The sequence below is a fragment of the Lasioglossum baleicum genome, chromosome 10 (genome assembly GCF_051020765.1).
Source record: "Lasioglossum baleicum chromosome 10, iyLasBale1, whole genome shotgun sequence".
In the NCBI taxonomy this organism is placed as follows: domain Eukaryota; kingdom Metazoa; phylum Arthropoda; class Insecta; order Hymenoptera; family Halictidae; genus Lasioglossum; species Lasioglossum baleicum.
Genome location: NC_134938.1, coordinates 2,750,712 through 2,774,918, shown reverse-complemented (window position 1 = coordinate 2,774,918; position 24,207 = coordinate 2,750,712). Strand labels below are relative to the sequence as shown.

General features: G+C 39.8%; 1 protein-coding gene across 3 annotated transcripts in view; it reads left to right on the top strand.

The window, feature by feature from the left end:
* The first annotated feature begins 1,900 nt into the window (after positions 1 to 1,900).
* Positions 1,901 to 24,207, top strand: part of Task6 (TWIK-related acid-sensitive K[+] channel 6) — a 124,642-nt gene continuing 102,335 nt past the window's right edge. Inside the window, exon 1 of one of the 3 annotated variants that reach the window (XM_076431906.1) lies at positions 1,901 to 2,667. The gene's annotated coding sequence lies outside the window, so the exon portion shown is untranslated. The other 2 variants (XM_076431905.1, XM_076431908.1) reach the window with 2 other exon arrangements.

Below are 24,207 nucleotides of genomic sequence, written 5' to 3'. Positions count from 1 at the left end.
CTTCTACTTGACGAGTATCTCGTCGTTGGTAGAACTTTTAGCGATGTGGTATTTCAGATCACTGTAAGTTCCACGTTATCCCCGCGCCCGTTGCGCCCGGTTTTACCCGTCCCCCTGAATAACACAGGGGCTGGCAGTCTTTAATAGTATCTCGTCGGTGCTTCGGGCACACTATATCGTAGAGGGTGTAAGAAAACGGCAAAATTTTTGGGAGGTCACGATATCTCGTGAGGCTGGCAGTATCTCGTCTGTGACTCAGTCAGCGTTACGCGTCGTCTAACGAGCGCAGCCACTAGATTGCAGCGCAGGCACGCGGTGATGTCGATAACGTAGATGTGCACCAGAAAGTTTGCACGAACTCCGCTCATTAGACGATGGCTAAGTAGTACCAATATTATGGCGGCGACCTTATTTGTCGAAAACGCTTAAAATCGCTCAACTCTACGCACGCATAACTTTTGAACCAGTGAATTTCTATGATTAAAACTTGGATTTTTAGCATTTTCATGTCAGAATCTATATATAGGATTACATTTAAAAAAGTTTAAAATTTTTGGTTTCCTCCACCATGGTCCAAATAGACCCGAGTTCCGCCATTCGGGGGTTAAAAAGAAATTGTTTGCCACCTGCTGTTACTAGAATAATTACAGTGATACGATGAACGAATATGATTTCATTCGTTATTATTTACTTTAAAAGTTCGCCCGTTATATAGACTGTTTAGCGATCTCCATGTTTATACAAACAGTGGACAAACAACCGCGCCAAGATGACGTGTACGTTTCCACGAAGCGTAGCCTAGTGTATGTACGGGGAAAAGTTACTTAAAATCTTGAGATCTATATAACATATTTAATCTTCATCGGAGAACAGAACCACATAGTAGATAATTACCAAAGCTTTTTGCGAATATCCCGTAGACTAAAAATAACATAAATACAGATTTTATAATTGCATTATATATTTTACACGATGTCAAGTAGGCATTCAATTCTTAACAAACAAGTTCCATCGATTATTCCGAACCAAAAATATCGCGAATACATATCTTAATTGGATATAATAAAAAATCAATGAAAATATGTTTATTAAATAATTTGGAAATGTAATAATACAGATTCTATAATTGCATTATGTTTTACACGATGTCAAATAGGCATTCAATTTTTAAAAAACAAGTTCCATCGATTATTCCGCGAGCCAACAATTTCACGAATACATATCTTAATTGGATATAATGAAAAATCAATGAAAATATTTTTATTAAATAATCTGGAAATGTAATAAATACAGATTTTAATATTTTATTACGAATATAGGCATCCGATTAAAAAAGAACAGAACAAGTTTCATCGGTCATTCTGATCCGAAAACTCCACATTCCATAGGAATCCAACAAAAAGAAGCAACAATATCCCAACAAAAGAAAGCGAAAAACTGTTTGGACCGTAACTAGCCACAACGGATAAAACCTACAATGCCACTCATTCATGACGATAATAATCATAGCACAACTAACGAGCCGCGTTAACGGAATGCAGGCACAGCGACTCGGAAATAGTAGCACAACGTTCCCTATCTGCAAGATTTGACGAAGCGGAGATGAACAAAATTGTTCTAATTTATCACGGACAACGTTCTGATAGTGGTAATCGAAGAAGGAACCGCGTTATCAGAATCGCGTCACTTTGACCGGTGCTGCAAGATTCGCGGAGAGCCATCCGAAATGCGAGCACTCCGGCGGATCGTTCGCGAATTTAGCGATGCTGGGGATCCGTGCGGTGGTGAATGGTGAACGGTGGTGCGCACCATAGTCGCAGCCCGTTTAAGGAAAAGGGATGAACAACGGTGGCGCCGCGGCCGGTCAAAATTCGAACGAAAGCTTGCGCCGGAACCGCTCAGATCGTCCTCAGTAGTTGCCCAGACGCTGTCACGGGCGTAGCTGGATGCTGGATTGTCTCTCTCTCTCGTGCGCGCGCGTGCCGCAGGGAGGTGCTTCCTTTTCTTCTTCCTCTTCCTCCTAACCTCATCTCCTGCATCGTTTCCGAGTCGTCGTCGTCGTCGTCGTTGTCGTCGTCGGCATCGTCGTGGTCGTCGTCGGCGAGCAAGTTTGACGTCGTCACGATCCCTCGGTGCAGCCGGACATCGTCAGGCTCCGTTCGGTCGTCGTCTCGTGCAGAACGAAGAGAAAGAAGAGAAAGGGCGCCGGAGAAAAGGGAGGCCGAGTACAAGGTTTTCCTGCCGGTCTGACTGGGGGGTACACCGAGCGAGAGAGAGAGAGGGAGAGAGAGGAAGGATTGGGAGAGGGGAGGGGAAAGAGAAAGAGAAGATCGAGCGAGAGGGTGGGAGAGAGAGAGAGAGAGAGAGAGGAAGAGGTGGGGGTGGATCGACGGAAGAAAGATAAGGGAGCACACACACGCACAAGCGAGAAGGAGACAGAGACCGGTAGAATAAGAGTGATGATAAGAACGGAATAGACTAGTTAACGAGAGAGAGGAGAATAAAAGGGGGTGTACAGATTGGGAGAAAGAAATTGCTCCCGTGTCGGGTGGGGTGGAGATGTGTTGAAGTGTGGTTCTGTGTATATATGGTGCAGTGCGGTGCTGTGCCTCGAGAGAGAGAATGGCGTGGTCGGATTTCGCGTGCACCTCGCCGTGACGTGGAAAGGTAAGGATCTCCGACGTTTAAGCTTTCCCTTATCGACACGGCATCTCATCGTCTCGCGGTCGTTAAGCGCGGATATCGGCGTCTTCCGCGTCTCTCAGAAACACCGAGACCACCCTGCGGATCAAGTTTCTTACTCGATTGGCGGCGGTGTCCGTCGACGACGCCGCGCCACGCCGGTAATTGGCTTCGATTCGAGCGATGATCCGTCTGTCGTCGCTCGGTCAGTCGCCGGTGCCGCGTGCGCCTTCGATGCTGCTCTCTCTCTCACTACTGATGCTGTGTTACCGATCCTGTGATACCGCTGTCTGGCTTCAGCACGGCCGCGACTACTGCCAGGCCTGTCCCCCACGTCTCGAACTCATGCCAGCGAGCCTAACCGCCTTCGGCCTGCCTTAGTCGCGTCAATGCGTTAACCGCGTGAGTCATCTTCGCCACTTTGTGTCTCGCACTCCTACAAGTTAGGGAGAGATAAGGCACGTTTCTTCGTGTTTCCATATGATATCGGCAGGGAATTTTAGTAAATCAATTACAGTCGAGACGGAAAGTTTTTTAACGATTGGTGTATGCAGGCAAATGAATATGGCACATCTTTAACACTAAACGTAACGAGCTATAAATGTGTAACAGGCAAATGCCTTATAAAAATGACAACAGTTAATTTAGATTTTGCGCGGTTCTTATCTCAGTGCTCTAATAAAGATATTTATTAAATCATTTCTCGTGAAAGCATCTTTATAATATCAATAATTGCAAAATAAAAAATTTGGACCCCTAGCATTAATCATTAACACTTCCCCTAGCGGAATCCTATTAATAGGATTTCTAGTAATTGTTCCACGAACCATAAGGGAGCTTAAAAGTTTTCTTTTATAGTACAATCTGAATCTAAATTCTTAGATGACATTACTGCAGGCATATCATTAGTTCATAATCGAGATTGGTGTTGTAGGATTCGATTTCATTCATCATATTGATTTGCCTACATATCACCAGTTGTTGTTAACTTACTTTCCCAGTCGACTGTGTATTGTACATATAGCTTTGTTGCTTTCTTTTTATTTTATACAGTGAAATAGCAGTCCTTTATTTCGGAAATGAATCGTCATGCCAGGATCGCTTTCGTGACAGAGCACATCAATCGGACACGAGAGAAGTGGTGCAAGCTAATTTCACAATCAAAATGATTCGGATCTAAAAATTCACGTTTGGCGAGGTACCGAAAAAAGTGTACAAAGTTAACGGTCAGAGGAGGTAATAGATCGATACTCGTTTGGGGTGCGATGTCCATGAATGGTGTAGGCTCCATTCATTGAATACAGGAAATCATAGACCGGTGTGGTTAAACTGCGAATTTTATGCATTTACGCGAAACAGTAATGAGTAGAGATAAAACAGAAAGAAATATGAGTAGGCATAATTTCAAGCACTAGAAATAATATAGCTCATAGTTTTCGCGTCTGACGCGGACAATTTTCTATTCGTCCAGTTATGAACAATCGAAATAGAATTCCAACCATCGATAATAGCTATCGGCAATTAATATATTTTTCGGTCATTTATAATCGTAATTTGCAATCAAAACGTTTAAAGGTAGACGTGTTTTAATCACGAGGGTTTCCCGAAAAGTTTTCTATACATTCATATTCGCTATTTTGAAATAACAATCAAGTTTCTGCTATTAATTATCTGCATAAAAATATTCGACGTTATTTTTAGTCTAATTTTTAGTTTGGTATAATGTTTAATTCTATCTTGTCGCTATCGTCAACTGTATCTCAAATAGGGATTTTTTTATTGTATAGTATTTCACACATACACTGATATAGAAAGCCTGAAAATAATTTATAATTTTTTCAAATAATGTTCGGTAAAAATTTAGAAACAATGTAACACCTATGTAACGTAAATTACATATAACAATATTGCACTTGCTAAATAAATCACTCGGTTTAAAGCAATAATGAATAAAGTCTTAATTGTAACGAATTGTTACAATTTCAATATGCACAAATTTTTCTAACAAGAAATTCGCAGAACATTCTAAACGCCCTACTTTCCCTTGGTTGATTGTCAAGTTTTGCAAACATCATGTGCACTGGGTCTCGAATTGAACACGGATTGCGGTGAAGTGACTAGCACACCGTTTCCCGCAATTTTGCGAGCGTGGACTTTAAAATGTTTTCCCCGTGGCTTCGGTTAATTCCATTAGGGACATCACCACCATGACACTCGGACATATTCGTGAACGTTTCTAGGAGTGGCCTGCCCGGCTGAACCATAACTGCGTTATCACCGTGCGTTGACTGCCCCTTTATGACGTTGATACGCACGTGTCAGACATGCATCACCGAAATGAGAATCTTATTAGCTCGCTGCATCTGTTTCCGAATATTCCATTGCCGATTCTTTTCCTGCCTGCTTTAAACTGCCCGTGCACTGACAAAATCTCTACATCGACACCATCAGGTTGCTATTTGCTGTGATCAAAGCGGACTTTGGCTTTGCCATCTGAAAGAAAAATCTACATGCATCTACCGAAGTTTAAAAGTCAGAGAGAAAAACAGATTTTGCATATTTTAAGGATGTTGATTAACGTTGATTACGATGAGGTTGAAAGTAGACCGATTCTGAACAAGCAGAACATTTCCGCCAAGGAAAAAGTTACTTGAAATCACATTTTTGGAACCCCCTGTATTATATTATAAGATAATCCTTAACGATTTAGAGTTGTTCTAGAAAGGACACCACTTTCTTGATATGTCCTTTGTTTTTGTCTTCATTTTTTCTTTTTGTCTTAGGGCTCTTTCAGAAAAAGTGTTAAGTGAAGTTTGTAGAAGGCTCACGATTAACAGAGACTCGAATAAGTTAGTTATTGTATTTACTCGCGTGCTTTTAGCTTCTCGAAGCTGACTCCTTGCCTCAGCAAAGACCGTCGAAGTACGGCATAGCAATCTAAAGTTCAAAGCTCGCATCCCTTACGTGATATCTCAGACATTAAAAGATCGATACTGTCGAGCATGTAAGCCATTTCGATAAATTATCGACGAGGCGGTGGCGTGTCACGCCGGATGATGAAAGATCTCGGAAAATCGTCTTGAAATTAGCTCATAGATCACTCCTCCATCATGTGTCACTCTAGATTCCGCTGAATGGTCATCTCGCCCGATGGTCCAATGAAATCTCACTTGCGCCAACAAATGCGTTTTCGGAAGATTTCGAGAAACACGCGACAACGGACGTCCTATGGCGAAACAAACTTCCGAGAAAGGATTTTTTTCAGAACAGCGTGTGCGGATACGCGAAACGTTTTCTTTGAAGGACTAACAATGAAATCCTCTTAGAGTAGGCTTCTAATACTCCTTAAAGTGGAAAATAGAGCGTCTTCTTCATCTCCTTGGCGTACATAATCTCGGCGAATTTAATCTTCGCCAGCTCCTTTTCGTATTCAAGATTCTTCTCGCTCGACTATTTTTCGACGGACATTGCGACGGATCGCCAATCTAGCTAACCAAAATTCAAAATGAGCAATTTAGTAGATGTACAGGATATTCGCGGTTTGTAACAGCGTTTTCTTTTGTAAACGGTAAACATTAGGAAAAGCCGGAAAGGAGGAAATTGTAGTATATTTTACTAGCAATATGATAGTGGACCTTAAGTTTTTGTATTTGTATTTTTTGTTTAGAAAGAAAGGGACAACCTTCATTTTTTTAAATGGACTGCTACATATTTTTAAGATGAGTTCAACTATGTAGTATACTAAGGTCTTCAGGGTCATACAAGGGCAGAAATAAGAACAATGCAAAGGGTTAGTTATTCAGAGAAAGTGGCACCAGAACAACAGAGCAGAGATGGACGTTCTACAAACGAATGTTCCATTCAAGTTTGTGCACACATTAAAATATTGTTCATATTATTTCCCCACTACGGACACAGATTACATTAATATCTTGACGATTCACGCACGGATGCAACGGACGACTGCGAGTCGCATAAATTTGCGAGAACTGCACCGCCGATTGCACTCACAATCAGCGAATTCAAGGAGGAACGAAGCCGCCCACCGATAACTTATCAATTGTAATATCAACTTCGATACTCCCGCCGCTGCAATTTATTAATGGGTAGACGATAACAATTCAACCAGTATTTTGAAGTCCGATAGTCGATAAAGTTCAATACTGTGTCTATCCCCTCCACGTAAATATCGCACGCGCATCGACATGCTCGAAAATTATAAATCTGAAGTATGCGTCACGTTTGCACGAGCCAACCGTGTTATCTATCAATTCCGCAGAGTGCGTTGTATCAGGATCGTTCCACACTTCTGGCTAAATATAACGGAGACATTACGGAATTGACTTGCGATTTTTAAACGATGCGGTCGCGTTGCAGATTTTTATTTTACTCGTTTGTTGCGACGTTAAGGGGGTAGCCTGGCTTTCCATTTTCTAAACATCGTTTTTCTTTCTTTGAATCAATGTACAAAAGGATTTGTTCGGATTCGAAAAATTAACGTAGCTATTATTGCAATATAATTGACTTCAAATTTTCAGGGAATCTTCAGCACATATCCCGTTATTACTCCTTGACAGCGGCGATTCCTGAGATCATTTCAAGTAACTCTTTCCGTTACGAAAATGTTCTCCGTGGCTTTGTCAAGGAGTTATTAAAGAAAAACACGGACCAATCACAGCACGGAACGGATTCCGGCTCGGCCAATGCCAACGCCACGCTCAGCGGAGCCTGTGCTCTAATTGGTCCGTGTTTTTCGTTAATAACTCCTCAACAAAGCCGCGGAAAACATTTTCGCGAAGGAAGAAATTACTCCAAATGACCTCAGAAATGACCTCTTTCGAGGAAGTACAACATTTCTGGGACACCCTGTATCGTATGAGGCATTATATCAATTTCATATCCATAAAGTAAAAAAATCATGTACAGTGGAATTATTCTAGGTGGCAAAGAGTTAAAATATTTCATGCAAAATAATTTTCGTCCAGCCAAGCGGAGGAAGACATTTCTAACGAGTGTCACAACGAGAATCACACAATATCGACGACGATAACAATAAAAATAATAGAGAGAACAATCGGTCTCTTACCGTCCGGGTGGACGATTCTATTTCAAGAGAGACGATGCGACTAAACAAAACTTCCTCGGGCGTTTTCCGCAAACACTATCCTTTATCTTCTACAACTTTCTCCCGCGACAGTTGTAAAGTTGAAATTAATTTTTAAACCCGTCCCGTCGAGTCCGACACGTCTCCGGTGATATCGAAGAAGAAAGAAAGCGAGAGAAAGAGAGAGAGTGGGAAAAATAGAAAAGGTATCCTCTTTCGAAATTAATCGAGGGTCGGTTGTGGAGATTATTGAACATTGTAAAAGTTTACTTTCGTTATCGAAGTTCCGTCGACGGTCTTAAGCTCCTGGTATCCGCTGAGCTTTGACCATTTCATTTCCATTTCAAAGGCTCATCCTTCTAACGAGTTTCTTTAGTTTATTTTTTATCCCCCTTGACGTGTTTATTGCATTATTTGCGGTTCAGTCCCTCCAGAAGAATTCCTTTGAATTCACAGCTACCGGGTTCACGCAGAAGTTCCATCCATTTATGTTTTAAGCGCCATTTCATCTGGGGAATAAACATTGTTATTTTAAAGTTTAACTCTTCCTCTCCCAAAGGCATCGCGAGTGTTTCCATTGAGTTGTGCACGTATGATTTCAAATAAAATGATCTATTTACTATGTGAAATGGTATTTCACCCAGCTCTGTTCTATCGATGCAGACAATTTTGTATATTGCATAAAGATCCGCAGTCTACTAATTACCGTTCTCGAATCGGCTCGAGAACTTTCGCGATTCCCGTCGAATATTCTCATCGATCAGTCGATACGGCGGGATGCTGTTTGAAGGAAGGGACAGAATTTATAAACGGAAAAGATGTGTGTCGCTGGAATTCGATGACGTGCATGAATGCTCTCGAAGTCCGCTCTCGAATCGTACCAGCAGCGCAGCGCGGCTCTTTCAAATGAATGTAATTTTCGACTTGGCATCGTGCCTCGTTTGTATGCACTCGTAACCGTGGGAATGGAAAGGTATGGGTGGGTATGTAGCCGTCCCCGAAGAGTGTCGAACTTTTACACGTCCGCGGGACCGGGCGGCTTATGTACGAGGGCAGTCTACAGTAACGGTCGCAGAGATTGCCCCACTTCCAGATAAATGGGATTAATTTACCGAGAAGAATCGTTTACTTCGCTGAAACTCGATGTATTCTTTAGGATCCCACGAGTGCTTTTTTGTTTTCTAGTTCTTCAGATGCAACATAGGGAAATAGCACATTGACCCTTTGCGCGTGCGGATTTTTCAAGATACCAAACATATCTTTTTCTTAGAACACTAGGTCGGTCATCAAACTCTTAAATAGTGGAAAATAAGATACAAAAACAACTTGATTTTTGAATTTTTGCTTATATTTCGAATTCTAATCCGCAGTAATGGGTACGAGTAATTGGTACATGGTTCTTTTTCAGTGATAGGTTCAAGATGTTATTGATTTTATTTTTTAATATTTTCTTATGTTGTATTAGGTTTTTGAGGGCCACCAATTTTCGTTTGTATTCAGAACACATTCTTGCATCAAATGCTTACGCACATTATTATTTCATGATAAATTAGGAATAATATTAAAGTAAAGTAGAATCGAAGAATGATACCGCAGTACCCTATAAACGTTTCTCTGAGACACCCTATATAAAAACATAAGAAAATAGGAAAAACTTCGATGTTATCAAACCATCGCTTCCCGCTTGAATAGACACGTCACGCAGCACATAGTCTTTCCTGAACGAGTAAACGAACACCGGGCAAAGAAACGCCCGCCCTGAAGTGGCACGGCAATTGGCTATCAACAGACCTATCTGCCAGCTATTTTCTATCTGAATAAAGCCATTTATCGCCTGTACAATTCTCACACCATTTACAGCTTATTCTTGGCCGTGCCTTCCAGCCCTAATGTCGGTTTTTTGGGTCATCAGGTACATCCACCACGTCGTTTAGACGATTTGTCGTTCAGTCGTCTCGCAATCGCGCGGATACGCGAATCGACCGGGAACAAACATGATTAATGACGGTTCCATGCTATATCTGGAAGTATTCCCATTTTTTAACGTTCTCGTATCGGAATTCAATATTCATTTTTCCTTTCTTTTTACTTTGACCTCGGCTTAAACGCGACCGTCGTCGTATTGTGCTGTAGCCAGTTTTAGAATCATTGTACTCGTTCTCATTCTCGCATATTGTTTTGCAAGAATCTTCATCGAACGAAATCTGTTTTAAGAAATCGATACACACGGTTTACGGCCTATTTGTGGTCGGCAACCAATTGGGGAATTATTGTGCCCGTTCTCATTTTCGTAGATTGCTTTGCAAGAATCTTCACCGAACAAAATCTTCTGTACGAAATCGATTGCAGTTTATCTGCAGTCGGTGACCAGATTTGGAGAATCATTCTACTCGTTCTCAATCTCACAAATTATTTTGCAAAACACTTTTATACATGTTGTTCAAAATTCAATTGGCTATACCCGGATAAGATGATAAAAAGCGCTCCCAAACCAAATCGATTTTTCTCTGTGATAAGTTTCAAGTCGGAACCCCTATCACAAAATAGGCGAGGTTTAATGGATTATGCTCTATTTCTTCTGTTTCTTCTGAATTAGTTCAGAATTTTTGGTTGCAGAATCGATTTAGAAAAAATCCAGAAGCATAAAATTGCCGACCAATACAGTATTTCACTTGTTCGGTCATCTGTTTGATATTTCCAAATGGTTATCGATTTGAAAAATCTGCTAATGCCCGTCAATTTAAAAATAAATCGGTCAGAGATTAAACGAAAGTGTTCCTTGGAAATGTGAATCACTGTCGTCGAAAGTAATTTTCACAGTAACGCATGCATCAGAAGTCGCTGGGCTATGCAACGATTGTCTGACTATAGGAAGACCACTATCACTTACGGTAACTTGCCGAGCGTTCTCTTTGGCTCGAACGTGTTCAGGATCATATTTTCTAGTTATTTTCAATTTATGTGCAGCACGTTCCACTCTGCACAGGTGCATGGTTCTTCATCAATCGAGTATAACAGTAACGCAAGATTTTATATATGCATGTTAGATCAAGTTTTCTATTATTTTCGAAATCTTTTTACTCTTTTAAATTGCACCTACTCATTTTTACCATGGAAACTTGTAATCTTTCTGCTTTGTATAATAAATGTCAACAACTTATTCAAGTATGTATTCTTATCGAAATAGCAACCGAGTGACGGCCAAGTTAATTTTACAACAATAAATAGTAAAAGGCATATAAATAAAAAAAATGGTTCAGAAATATTAAAAATATTATACGAAGAAACAGCAAATGGCTGACGTGAAGTTTTTCGATTTACGAAATATATCGCCATCTGTATTGGTAGATCTAATAATTTTGTGAACACTGTGATATGACATTTTTAAACAAGGAATAGCGACACAGACATCCGGGTAACATATTCAAGTTTTATATTCCATTTGAGAGAAAGCTGGCCGGTTACAGTTAGCAAAGAGAGATCGCGTTAGATAAAATATGAAATACACTCGCCGTCGCCATTACTTTCTTTGGCTCATTAATTTGGTAGATATTAATCTTCGTAAGTAAGATATACAGAGTAAGGTATGGCGATAATTTCACACTCGTTTCATGCAAGAAGTCTCGCAGCGACGGACATGACATATTGCAGTCAATTCTGCATTCGTAAAGCGTACGATATCGTGCTCTCTGGGGTAAAATTCAAGAGCCAGTTGTAAATTCTTCTAAATCCGACGTCTATAAATTTCAAGGTGAATTTCCCGACTGATGCTCTGTCCCTTCTAGAAAGTGTATATGACTGATGAACTTCTTGTTTTTTATTCGCGGGAAAGCTGTTTTCATTATCTAGATACGCGAACGTGGGAGCAGTTGTTCAGTTTCAGGACGTTTTAATGAAAGATCTATTGCTGGCGGCGTAGTAAAAAAAATAATATTGATACGATGTGCGGAAATGTATTGGTTCATTGATTTCCCTTCGGTGTTAAAAGTGGGTTCGTTTCTTGTCAAGCAGTGGATGGAATTATAAAGCAACACAAACGATGAATCAATGACTGACCAATTTTTTAAACAAACGCTTCTTCATGCAAAGTCATTTCTTTATTTCACACAATAAATTCACTTCATGAGAGTATGAGAATTATTAACAATTTTGTTTGCTTCGCCAACGAGAATATTAATCCGTACAATTAGCCTATTTGTACAGATGATTTCGACGAAGCTCTCGCTGTGGAACAATTAGCCTGTTAAGAGCATTCGATATTTCAGGCATCGGGTATAGTTGACGCGATAAACTTATCCGTGTCTCTTTGAATCACCTCTTGGCAAGCCTTTGCACACTCGTGTAAGAAGGGTGTTATCGCCGATTGAAACCTTGCCAAGGACAGGTTTGATTCGATCTAGTGACAATGGCGGAATAAAGTCTAATACAATATTTTCGGAACTGTCGCGGATTTGTATTTGTCAATGAAATTCCGCCGTGCCTGTACTCCAATTGGCTGAACTACCAGCGTTCCCCCACCTTTCGACTGGTATAAAAGCTTCGAAGGAAAGTAACAGCCCTAGTAGCTACTCGCGACAGGCGAAGCGCGTCGTTTCCCCATGCCCCATGTTAACAGCGCTTACGGTTTTGCAAATGTGGAATAACGTCAGATAATTGACACTCTACTATATTCTAAAATCGATCTTTGATCCGTTGAACAAATCATTGCCGAATCCACTTTCACAGAGAAATCCAAAAAGATCGATTTGAATTAGCAACGCGTTCTCTTCATTATAGGATTAACTGGGATAAAATTAGGATGAGCACTTTATTGACGTCCATTAAGAATTTTATTCTATCGCTATTCGAACGGTCGCCTAACCTGCGAACGCATAAAGTCCGTAACCGATTAATTACTTTTATCATTAGCGAATAATGAAATTCCGTAGCGTAGAAGCGAGGCAGAGAGGGAGGTAGGACGTAAAAAATACCATGGAAACAAAAAGGTGTTCGAACTATATCGGATTACGTGAAATTGTTCCAACGAAGTCGTGTTTCGAATCGAATTTATTCCCAGACAAATTGAATGTTTATCATGATTTAATCGACTGTAAAAATTCGTGTGCTGGCTGGTTTGTGGAAAAACCATTGCCAAATTGTCCGCGACTCGTGCACGTTATGGGACTGTATTTCTTTGCCAGGTTTCGCTGTCTTCGCATTGGGGATATCGTTACACATGTCCTTTCGATCCGAGTACGAGGTACAGTACTGTGCAAAAGTCTTGGGCCAATACTTAAATCGTGTTTTAAACTTGAATATATTTTTATTTATTTATAATTGTATCGAGGCTTTACGCCTAGTAGAATCTCTGTTTGCAATTATACACGTCCTTAGTTATGAGTTATTTATATTCACTTATATCTTATATGCATATTAATAATTAATACCAATTCTCATTATTTTTATACCTCAAAGTTCTGATTAAAATATTTTTGAACATTATTTGCACAGAGCACGAAGAAAAAGAAAAGACAAATTCCAATCGAGGTTATTAATAAATTATTTTAGAGACAATTAGAGACAATAGTTGACGGTGTAACTAAGGCAAGAGGTAGCCGTACAAAATATTAAAGGTTGTACCAAATTTCTAATATCCTAATTTTATATAATATTACAACATTATATAATAATGTTAGTATAATAAAATATTATGCTCAACGTAGCTGTATCTTCTTTAACCAGCAAAGATGTAAATTTCTAGTGTAATGTAAGTGGCCTAAGACTTTTATGTAGTACTGTACGCGCCCATGTTTCTGCAACCGAGTATTTAAGTAATTGAAAGCACGATGCATTATTCAGAGCTTCAGTTTCATTTACAGCTCAATAATTAGATTGCAGATGTTCACTTAAATCTCCATGTTTAGAATGCTAACACGATCGCTGCCTTTTACGTCTTAAATTAAGCGTGAAATTCAAGTATTCATATGATTATCAAATCGAAATAATCTTCCAGCTCTGTTCTTAATTTCATACATAGGATAATGATTTTTTTTTATATTTTTCTTACTATTTATAAACTGTCGATATTATTTTTCATAAAATCCAGTTACGTAGTACGATAAAGTTATAGGTGGAAAATTTAAGGCGCGATCTTCAAAGAGAAGTTTTCAGGCGACTGCATTGAGTTATTTATAGCGTTCTAACCAGTAAGAAATTTAGCTTGAGGATATACCGAGGATTTATGAAAATAACTTGTCTATAAGAACAGAATTAATCGATGACAGTAATAATTTAAAGAAATTATATTTAAAAACATAGTATAATATAGAATAGTTATTTTTTATTATTATAATGAACGTGCAATGTTTTAATATTTAAAACGAGTCCATGTTCTGTGTTGCACGATTCTTTTCTACGAAATTGTAATAGTTTAAATATTGAAAATTTAGCGTGCCAATACTTTTTGCGTGGAACTCGAAAGAAACTAAAAATCTAATTAGACTGTATTCAATTGCTTCTGTACAAAGTTTGGGATTATTAAGATCGCATCGTGAATTCTCAGCGTTTATTTTCATTGAATAAATTACGTCGATTTTGTAGACTTTTATAGCAAGCTGATAATATACAAAATTTTTAGTCTTTGTTCGTTTCCTATATATTGAGTATGAAATAACTAATTAAAACCTATTACAGCATGTTCTTAAATGTTATTCGATCGATCAGGATAAAAGAATCGGTGACATCGATATTGGACAGAGTGTGTTTACCCACTTTTATAACAAAAACAACTGAAAACGAATCGCGCGTACTTCTCCTGTTTTACAAATAATGATCGGAACAAGTTATCCAGAGAACTTTTAGCCCCTGCCTCCCCTATCCGAGAGGTTCTTGTTGTCGCAAGTATCGCGACAGAATGGCGTGCTGAAATACACTATTGTATTGTATTGTCTATAGGCACATATTCATGACGGTTCCAGCGGTAAATCGAGCGTATCGTATCGAAAGATCGTGGAAGTAATGCGAGCCAAAGATTTGTTTCTACCATTGGACTTGCAGAGTATCTGTGCATCCCATCGATGCATGCAACTTCCGATATTGCCGAAGAGCGAGATACACTGGTCGCAGCTGCGTGCCTTCGATCTGTTACATTTCCTCAGAGCTTGTGCAAATAATTCATGCTTACGTGACTAACTTACGAGAAATTCACCTACATTTCGACTACGACGAACGTCTGAGTTATTTGTTTAAAGAGAAACCAACATCGCAAACGTGAAACTGAAAAAGTTACTTTCATACGAACACCAAATTTCAACACGAATCCCGATAACTAATAGCAATACAAAAATAATCGATCAATCGTGTCTACAGATAGCATTGGCCATTGCAGAAATAATGTTGCAACAGGATGTGTACGCTTTAGAGGAAGATTAAACTAGTGGTTTGCGAATTCGAGCAATCTTGCAATGGATACCGAGATAATGAATTTATCTACCGCCTTAAGGGAACTTTATGGCTTTGGCTCCTCCCCCGTTAATGGCGAGGAAACTTCGAATTCTCCTGCGATCAATTTAATACGCGATTCCGAAGTTCGTAATTATACGAAACTTACGCAATGGAATAATGTTCCTCGTAGAAAGTAAACCATACCAAACGAACCGTTTCAGACTCAATAACGTCGCATCGCGAACTGCTCCATTCTCGTGTAACGCGTTTCAGTTATGTCTGTGTACACATGAAGCTACAATTAATCGAGATGGTTCTATCAAATCGTCAATTGAAAAAGTTATAATCAGAATGTATCGATGAGGCTTTTATAAAAATGGTAATTAAAAACAAAAGCGATCGTTCATTTTTGTGAATTAGCGTCGATGCTTATTTTAAATCTATAAATCTCGGTGAGTGTCCGTTCGAATTTCCGTAAATCTCGCGTATTCGAAAATTCGACAAATGCGAAAAATCTAGTCGTCTGTTGCTTCACACTTCCGTGGCAAATTCGAACGATCCGTGCGCCTCGGAGCATTGCAAAATTTCGCGATGCCGCGGCACGAACTCGCCGTTTTTCTGTCAAATTTGCCTCGGCCCAATATAATTGGCATTATTGGTTCGGAACGGAACGCTTTATCGCGAATAGTTTGCCAGAACAAGGCGTGCGGGGCAAGATAGTTGTCCCTTTATCGACGAATGGCAACCCGGCTTCCCTTCGCGTGGAACAACGAGAGGAAATCGATTGTCGGTGTCGATATCGCGGCGACGCACAGCGATCTGAATCGAGAAGAGTTTAGTGACTTTTCTGCTCGAATGGTCCATCTTTTCCCAATCGACGTCCGTTCAATCTGTATCGCTTTCCAAAGGGTCTATAGACCAGCGTTGAGCATTATTCGAATCACATTTTCTTTGAATGAGAACAAGGAACAAATAAGGGAGTGTCGCGAAAGTTGAGACAATACGTTTTCTCCACATTAACTTGTGTGTACTTCTTTTGCTGTGCCAAGCAAAAGCTAAAACTATTTTTTAAAAAGTTTCATTGTGATTTTTACTGATTCGTTTTCAACTGAAAATGTTTCATCTATCATTGAGGATAAATATATCTAATTTGTTGTAAATCTAATGTAGTCTAAATCTATACATATATGCAATAACGATTATGCATTTATCGCGACGTGAATTTGTTTCCTTTTTGTGTTTCGAAATGGCGGTTTTTGGTGAAGGTTGTTACACTCCTGCCGTATAAGTTGGGACACAAACATTTTTGTGTTTACCCGAAGTTACTTCCCGAGTTTATGGAAAGCGTTTCACCTCGGAGCGTGACGGATTAGACTCATTCACTGCATAGCAATTGGGTACACGTGCGCCTAAAGAAGTTTCCACTCCCTTAATATTTTAGCCAGCACAGTGCGGCGTAATGAAGCCGTCTCGCGGATTCGTCTCGCGAAAATCGGGAGGCCCGATTCACTACCCGGAAGAGGATTGCGCCTGTTCAATGATATCCGTCCGAGAGGTGCATCGATTTGCATAATGTGCGTCGTATGCAAATTGAACGGCATCCTTCGCCAACCGGGATCTGTCGAAACGTCTCGAACAGCTTGCGAGATCCGGCAAAATTTTCCATGGAAATTTCCGAATGTCGGGAACGCGGACGGAGTCTTTAACCTGTGAATCATCCGCGATCGAATGTGTCGGTGATTGGACGAACGACGCGAGAAACCGTTGCTCCGATTATGTTTGTACGGTCGATTATATCCTCGTCACCGGAAATCTTCGGGTGAGACCAGCATTCACAATGGAATCGATAAGTCGTCGCGTCGCGTCCCGTCGGTTTTCCACCGTCGCGTAATCCGTTGAACTTTCGAGATCACGGATTAATTGATGGACCGGAAGTGAGACGCGAAAATAAAAGAGACTCTCCTTACTGTTGCATCGTTCCTCTTAGTTCTTAAAAAGCTCGAGTCATTCGGTCCAGTTTTAAACAAGTTGTCCCATTTTAGGAAGGCTATATGCTATTTGTTTCTTTTAAACTGAGACAGAGATCCACTCTGTTGTTGTCGATATACAGGGTGGGTCACCGAACGTTTGCACTTCAAATTTCTTCGAGGGAATTGTGGGAGAAGCAGGAGTGAAATAAAAATGTGTGATTTCATCCCTTAGTGGCTTCATTGCATTAAAGACAAGATTGCAATATTCTTAAATTTTTCGAATCTTTTACTGTTTCATATTTCTTTATAAATGCATACGAATCCGCAGTCTAATCACGTGTCAATCCGCACTAGTCAAGTGTATGAATAAAATAAGGAAACGGCGTTCGACGTATTAAAGAATGGCAAAGAAGCTGCATGTCCGGAAATGCATTTTCTCGGAGCAACAGTTGAAATTTAATAGGTTCTCAGTTAGTAGAGTAGCTTCTTTTACGGTTTTTGAAATTCCACGAGACTCCTGCTAATAGAGACATCCCTTGGGCAAAGGGTACTGTGGTCAATGGCCTAGTTAGGAGGAGCAAGGATACGGATGTCAGTAAGACTAGGTTACGAAGCCAAGACGTAGTAACACGTGTTGGCATTGATAGATGAAAATTGCCAATTTCCTTAACATAGTGTTCATTGCCGCGATCAGGCTCATTTATCGACAGGACCCTCGTAGTATTTCTACAGTGCTGGCCTAAAAGAAGGTAACTAAGAATATTTACGGTTGTGCCTTGGGAAGGATTAGTTCATTGTGAGAAAAAAGTTTTAAGGGAATTCTTGTGTGATAGACTTTGTTATAATCAATTTTGCAATCTTTTCATCCGAACATCCATCTGTAGAAATCATTTTTGTGAATCATCCTGAATCCTGAAGTGTTCTGAAATCGCATTGATCGAAGTGAAAATAAAATGTGACTAGTGTATGTTGTTTTATAAAAAGTACAAGACTTAGATTTCTCGTAATTTCTATGACAGTACGTGCTTGAATGGAGAAATTTGTTTAATAATTTCTGATGGAAGCACACATTTTTATTATTTTTATAATTACGAAAACGTAAAATCGGCCATGTCACCGGTCATGGTACAGTTAATGTTAAAAAGTTGATTTTTTCGTGAAAAAGAAATTTATAAATTCAAGCTGTTTCCGCGAAAATATATTTGATCGACATTAAAATGTGGTCGATTTGGCACGAATTCTATGGGTTCGGTTGAAGCATCAAATTTCTCGACGTTAATCGATGCGAAATTCTATTTTCCTAATTCGAATTTAATAAAAATTCGATTTGATTGAAACTCAGAAAATTTCGAAGACCTACACTGGTTTCAAGTTAATTAAATATTGAACATGACAACAATTTCGCCAATTTTATTCTGAAACGGTATAACTACGAAGTCTACATGCCAGAACGAGAATGTGCCATCGTGTCGGGTTAATGATACAATAGCGGCGAACAATAGGAGTTTGCGAAATTCAAAATAATTGGTCAATGGGATTTAGGAACGTCTTTGAGTTTAGGAGTTAGGATGGCCGTATGTTCCATAACCACAAAATAATTCGCTTTCACAATACAGGAGAGGTCAGAGTTTCTGTCAACTATACTCTGAAACTTTATGAAACTGCGCGAGATTTTGTGGAATGTATAGTGTATGGTACAGTATTTCTGCATTTCTTCCAATTTGAAACTTTTAGAAGAAGATAGTGAAATTCCGGATAAAAGGAATAATATTGTAATCAAAATTATTTTGGTATTACTTCATGAAAGATTACAAAAGCAAAATTATTTTGCTATTATTTCCTGAAGGATTATGACTATTATCTCTTAGTTAGTAAACCTTAGTTATTTATAAACTTATAGTCTTGTCTTGGAGCTTCTGCAGCAATTGAAGCTTGGATCCATGCTTTTAAATACAATTTACTGAGAAAAATGGAAATCCGATATTACATGCCGTTTTCTTAATTCTTTGATAATGTAAATTGATCTCTGACAGCATGCTAAATATTTTAGATCAACAGATCTGCTCGTTACCGTAATCGGCTGACGAGGCAAGGTGTAAATGCAGAGGAGAAAAAAAATCATTTACGAGTCGGGTGATGCTCACGGAGGATCACTGTCAGCGAATTTTTATACGGCTCTGGAATGGGCTCCATAAAATCTTTCGGAACAGTCGAGCACTTAACCGAAAGTATCATAGCGCGTGTCGATGCATATTGCGGCGATGTTCGAGCTGACGGAGTCAGACACGAGTTTGCTGGTATCGTAAAATAACATCCAACGTCACTCCTCGCACAAGGGTTGCATCCATGACGTCATCGAAGATGCGCACGCGCTTAAAAAGGCCTATTTGTTGATCGTTACCCACCTTTCGCACTTCCTGAAGTTGATATGTACTCTTCACTTCTTAATTTTAGTTTCGTTAACCCGTAATCTGGAACACGGGGTGATTTGTGTCCGGACGATTTCGAACAGATCGTAAAATTCATGTATTTTCTATTTTTCAGAATGATTGTGATACTATATGAATTTCTTCCGATTTTCGTTACAGTACATCGTACAGTGCATCTGTAGTATTCTGTAGTTATAATACAAAAATATGAAGAGATCGCAAAATACTTCGTTAGACTTATTAAAAAATTGTTAAAGGAAAAAGTTCATTTCTATACAATTTCTGTTTAATACAATTGACTTGGGAGAGTTTAATTTGCGATAGAGATCCGCAGCATACTCGTGAGCAACAAAGAACGTGAGGCTTACGTGTGTGTCTTTTAGGCTTCTAGGGTTGCACGTTCCCCTAAATGAACGTCGTTTGTTTGAGTTATTGAATAAATGGTCAATAAAACAGCAGCTAATAAAACAACGATAACCAACAACAACTAAAGTAATTTAGTACAACTAACCCCTTGAATACGGAGCTAATGTGCAATTAAAACGAGAACGCTTGAGTAGAGAAGAGTTTCCTAGATATGAGAGAGAGGGAGAGAGAGGGGGGAGACACTTCTGGGCCCGCTGATATTAGTAATGAATAACGTCGTGTGGTTACCAGACTTCACCCTCATCGTTTACCTTGACGTTTCTCCTCACTTTTCCCTTGAATTATAGCCACGCTGCCCATATATCATTGCTACTCCCTTGGGAATGTGTATATTAGAGGCACCGGGCCAAAAGTCGGTCGAGTTCCTTTTGTTTGTTGGGCAAAGCTACAGTAAATACGAAGGAAAGCAGGGAAACACTACAAAAAGCGCGCGGTGTATTTCTTTAAATAAAATCCTGCCTTCATTTTTAATGTAAGGAGCATCATACTTCTCTCAGAATGGCCGGGCATCTTGGAATCTCTTGGGTTCCAATCCCACGTTACAAATTAAATTTTTCAACGTTTTACATTCGGACAGCAACTTTTCAAAGTCCTACATTTCATTAATCGATGAAGCGGAGAACCAGTCGTGCCTTACGTCATATCAATCATTAAAATCTCCCTTAGGAATAAGGGACGTGCCCTCGTTAAATATTTTAGTTTCAGTACACACAGTTTTCAGTACATTTTTAAAGTTCATTTTCTTTTGTACGTTAATACATTGTCAAGCATTAAGAATTTTATACTAACCATACCGCGCACGAAATGTGTCTCTTGTACTTCCTTAAAATCGGTGAAAAAGCGTCAGCACACGAGTTCAGGATTATTAGGTTGGGGGAAAAGTTCTGTCGTATTTTAAGTGAGCCGGTAATTTTGCTAGTGAGTCATTGGGAAACAGGAATTGACAGGTTATCTGAAACATGGCAACGAGTTGCCACAAAAATAATGGAAATTATGTCATTGTGAATAATATTAATCATATAATACGACAGAACTTTCCCTTCAACCTAATGTTTATTAAAACTACAGACGTGAAGTATGTACAATTCAAACGGTTTCAAACCGCATTATCATTGTGCTAAGAATACAGTGGTGTTCTCAGGAGGGCGCCTAACTATGTAATTTAATCCGAAACCTCGAGCAGCTTTTGCTATAACACGGGCTGCCGATGTTTATGCGAATCCAGATGCACACGGTCGCAAGAATATTACAGAAGAGAAGGAATTTCATTCCTTCAGTTCCAGAAACACGGAACTGTGGTAATGCATAAAAACCCGCAGTTTAAAACAATTCCAGGGAACAAGGTAATTAACGATGATAAACATAAAAGGGAGACTTCACGCGGCAGCTTCACGCGTAATTATCTCGTAGCCTTCTTTCCTTCCGTAACAACATAAATTTATGACCGCCTCCGCGCAGCTATTTACACATTCTACACTGAACGGCAGCAATTACAATATTAATTGCAAGCGCGCTGGCTCGATACGCCTTTATTGCCCGCCGAGAACAAGCTGCAAAGTAAAAAGATCGATCCTATGTAACGAGGAGTCGTTACATTCACGATAAATCACGGTGTACGTCCAATGTTACGCAATACGGGGACGAAGGTAGGTGGTGAAGCTGTTTTTCTTTTTCGTTTAGCAAGTTAAACATTTGTGTTAAACCGGACGTAATTAATAGCGTGTAGAACAACCGCTGTTCTGTAGGAATTTGCGTCCGAGACTGTTTTAGTTAGTTACGGGAAGTTTAATAGGCGGCTTAGAGGACACTGGGATTTAACGGTAATTATTTTTATACGAAAGTGTGCAAACAGTGCCAAATTTTATTGTAATCTTTATTTGAATCGAAATATTGTCAGAATCGCCATATTAAATATTCCCCCACGCTTCCAATATTCCGCCCACAATGGTCCCAATCGAAGAATTAGCTGTTCTTCTTAGCACTTGTTCGTTTCGAAAGGGTGTAGGAATACTTTGCACACCTGCTGTAGCATTTAAGCCGGTAAAAGTATCCGTTAATTGCACAAATGTTGAAATGGTGCTTATAAAGTGGATGTACACGATGATAAAATCAGTTATTCGCGCTTTCGCCAATAAGATAACGGTGTGACGCTCCATCATCCGATTAAGTGTCGGACTTAATGCAACGAAAAGGCCAGGAAAAGTTTCTCGAGCAGTCCGAAAGTTTTTAGGTGGCGAAGTGTATAGCGAATCGCGGGAGAACGAAACGCGGGTACAAGGAAAAGGCAAGATGGATCCTCGAAAAACTTCCTCTCGCAGTTGATACCTACATAGCTCGGCGTAGATTATTTCGCGACAATTAAAAACTTTCCCCTCCGAACTCCTGTTCTCGCGAGAAACCGGCGTGTCGGTCGACGAAGTTTATAATAGAATGCGCAAAAATAAATTCGCGCGAGTTGAACAAACAACGATTGATATAGATGTTTGACTGTATTTCAAGCGTTGTCATAAACAATGCAGTGTTCCGTTCAATATTTCACGGCTACGATGTCCGAGATGGGCCGTTGCACGCCAACGTTCTTGAATGTTTAACAAATACTTTCATCAACGATTAATATGGGTTTAATTTTATCTAAAGCGTTTTCATAAACAAAGCAGTGCACTGTTTAATATTTTCATATAGGCCGAGCAATCACTCTTTATACGCGTGTGTTCTTGAACTGAGAAATCGGTTTAATCACTTTCAACGATTAAATTGATTTCAAAAATCACTTTCGCCAGATCAAGAGACTTTTGTCCCTTCTGGCGACTCTGCTAATAACCTGAAAAGGCGAATGTGACCTATCTGAATGACTGAATGACAATTGAATACAGGAAAAAGAAGAAACCCAACGTATCCTAGCATTTTGTCCCGGACTGTAGCGATAACAGGCAATACGTAACCTCTTAAATTCGACGGAACACGGGTAAAACTATTAGCTTGACAATTATTTGCGATTAATGCAGAGGCCACACAGGATTAAACGAGCACAAAAGCGGGCATGTGCACACTCGGTATCGCCTCTGTGATTCCGACACAGGAAGTGCTCAGATTCTGTTTGCGTTTCCTGCGTACACCGTGACGGTGCTGTGTTTTCCGTTTCGCGTGTCCCCTTTGTACCGGGTTTCAAAATTTTATGGGTCTCCAGGTCTCGTCGTCTAAATCGCCGAGTTTCTCGCAGCGAACACGCGAAGCGTTCTGGAGTCGCGAACCGGTAAGTGGGCTTTACGATCATGCAAATTAATCGGACACGCGAAATTTCAACCCCTTTGGGACTGGCAAACGCCTCCAACGATATTCCCAACCCTCGCTGCCACTAGTGGAGCGAAATAGTCACAGACGAAAACGTGTTTTTGTGTTTCGGACGCGTCATTCTTGCAAATCAATCGCAACAAATCAAAAATCTTTATGGACGTTCAGTCATATATTTGCGATCAGTTTTTGAACGGTTTTATACGGGCTGGATCTAGTAACCGGGCTATAACTCTGTTTTTATTGCTGATAGGAGACACTGCGGAGGACAATTTGGCATTTTTTATTTAGCTCGACCGCCGAGCGTTACACATTTTTACGTGTTGGGACAATTGCAAAGTGCTGTTACGCTTCTTTTCTTATATGGCAGAATTCGAGTATATTATTTATTCCTTTGCGTTCTCCTCAACTTGGCAACCGCAATCTCCTCTAACTTGGTTTAGCAAAATACCTAAAAACGTGCAGATTAGGGTAACTGTACCGATTACTGCGCGGTGTCATTCTTCGATCGTATTTTATTTTGGTATTATTTCCAATTTGTCCCATGTCCAACAGCAACAATTGAAATAAAAGACGAATACATTAAATCGGTTTATGTATAATATTTGTCTGACTCGTATAGCACATTTGAGTTTCTAGTGGTGCATACTTCACCAAGCGTTGAAATCACTAGAGTAGTTCCTGTAATTGTTCGGAGCGGTATAATAACTCTTCAAAGCAATTGAAGTACCTAACTTTACACGCGTTGAGAGCTTTTCAAGCAGTGTATAATATACGGCACAAATACTTACATATTAACTGTATATTTTGTTATACTGTTATACCGTTCATTTTCAACAAACATTTCACAACGAACCTTACGTCGAGTGCCCCTCATTAAAAT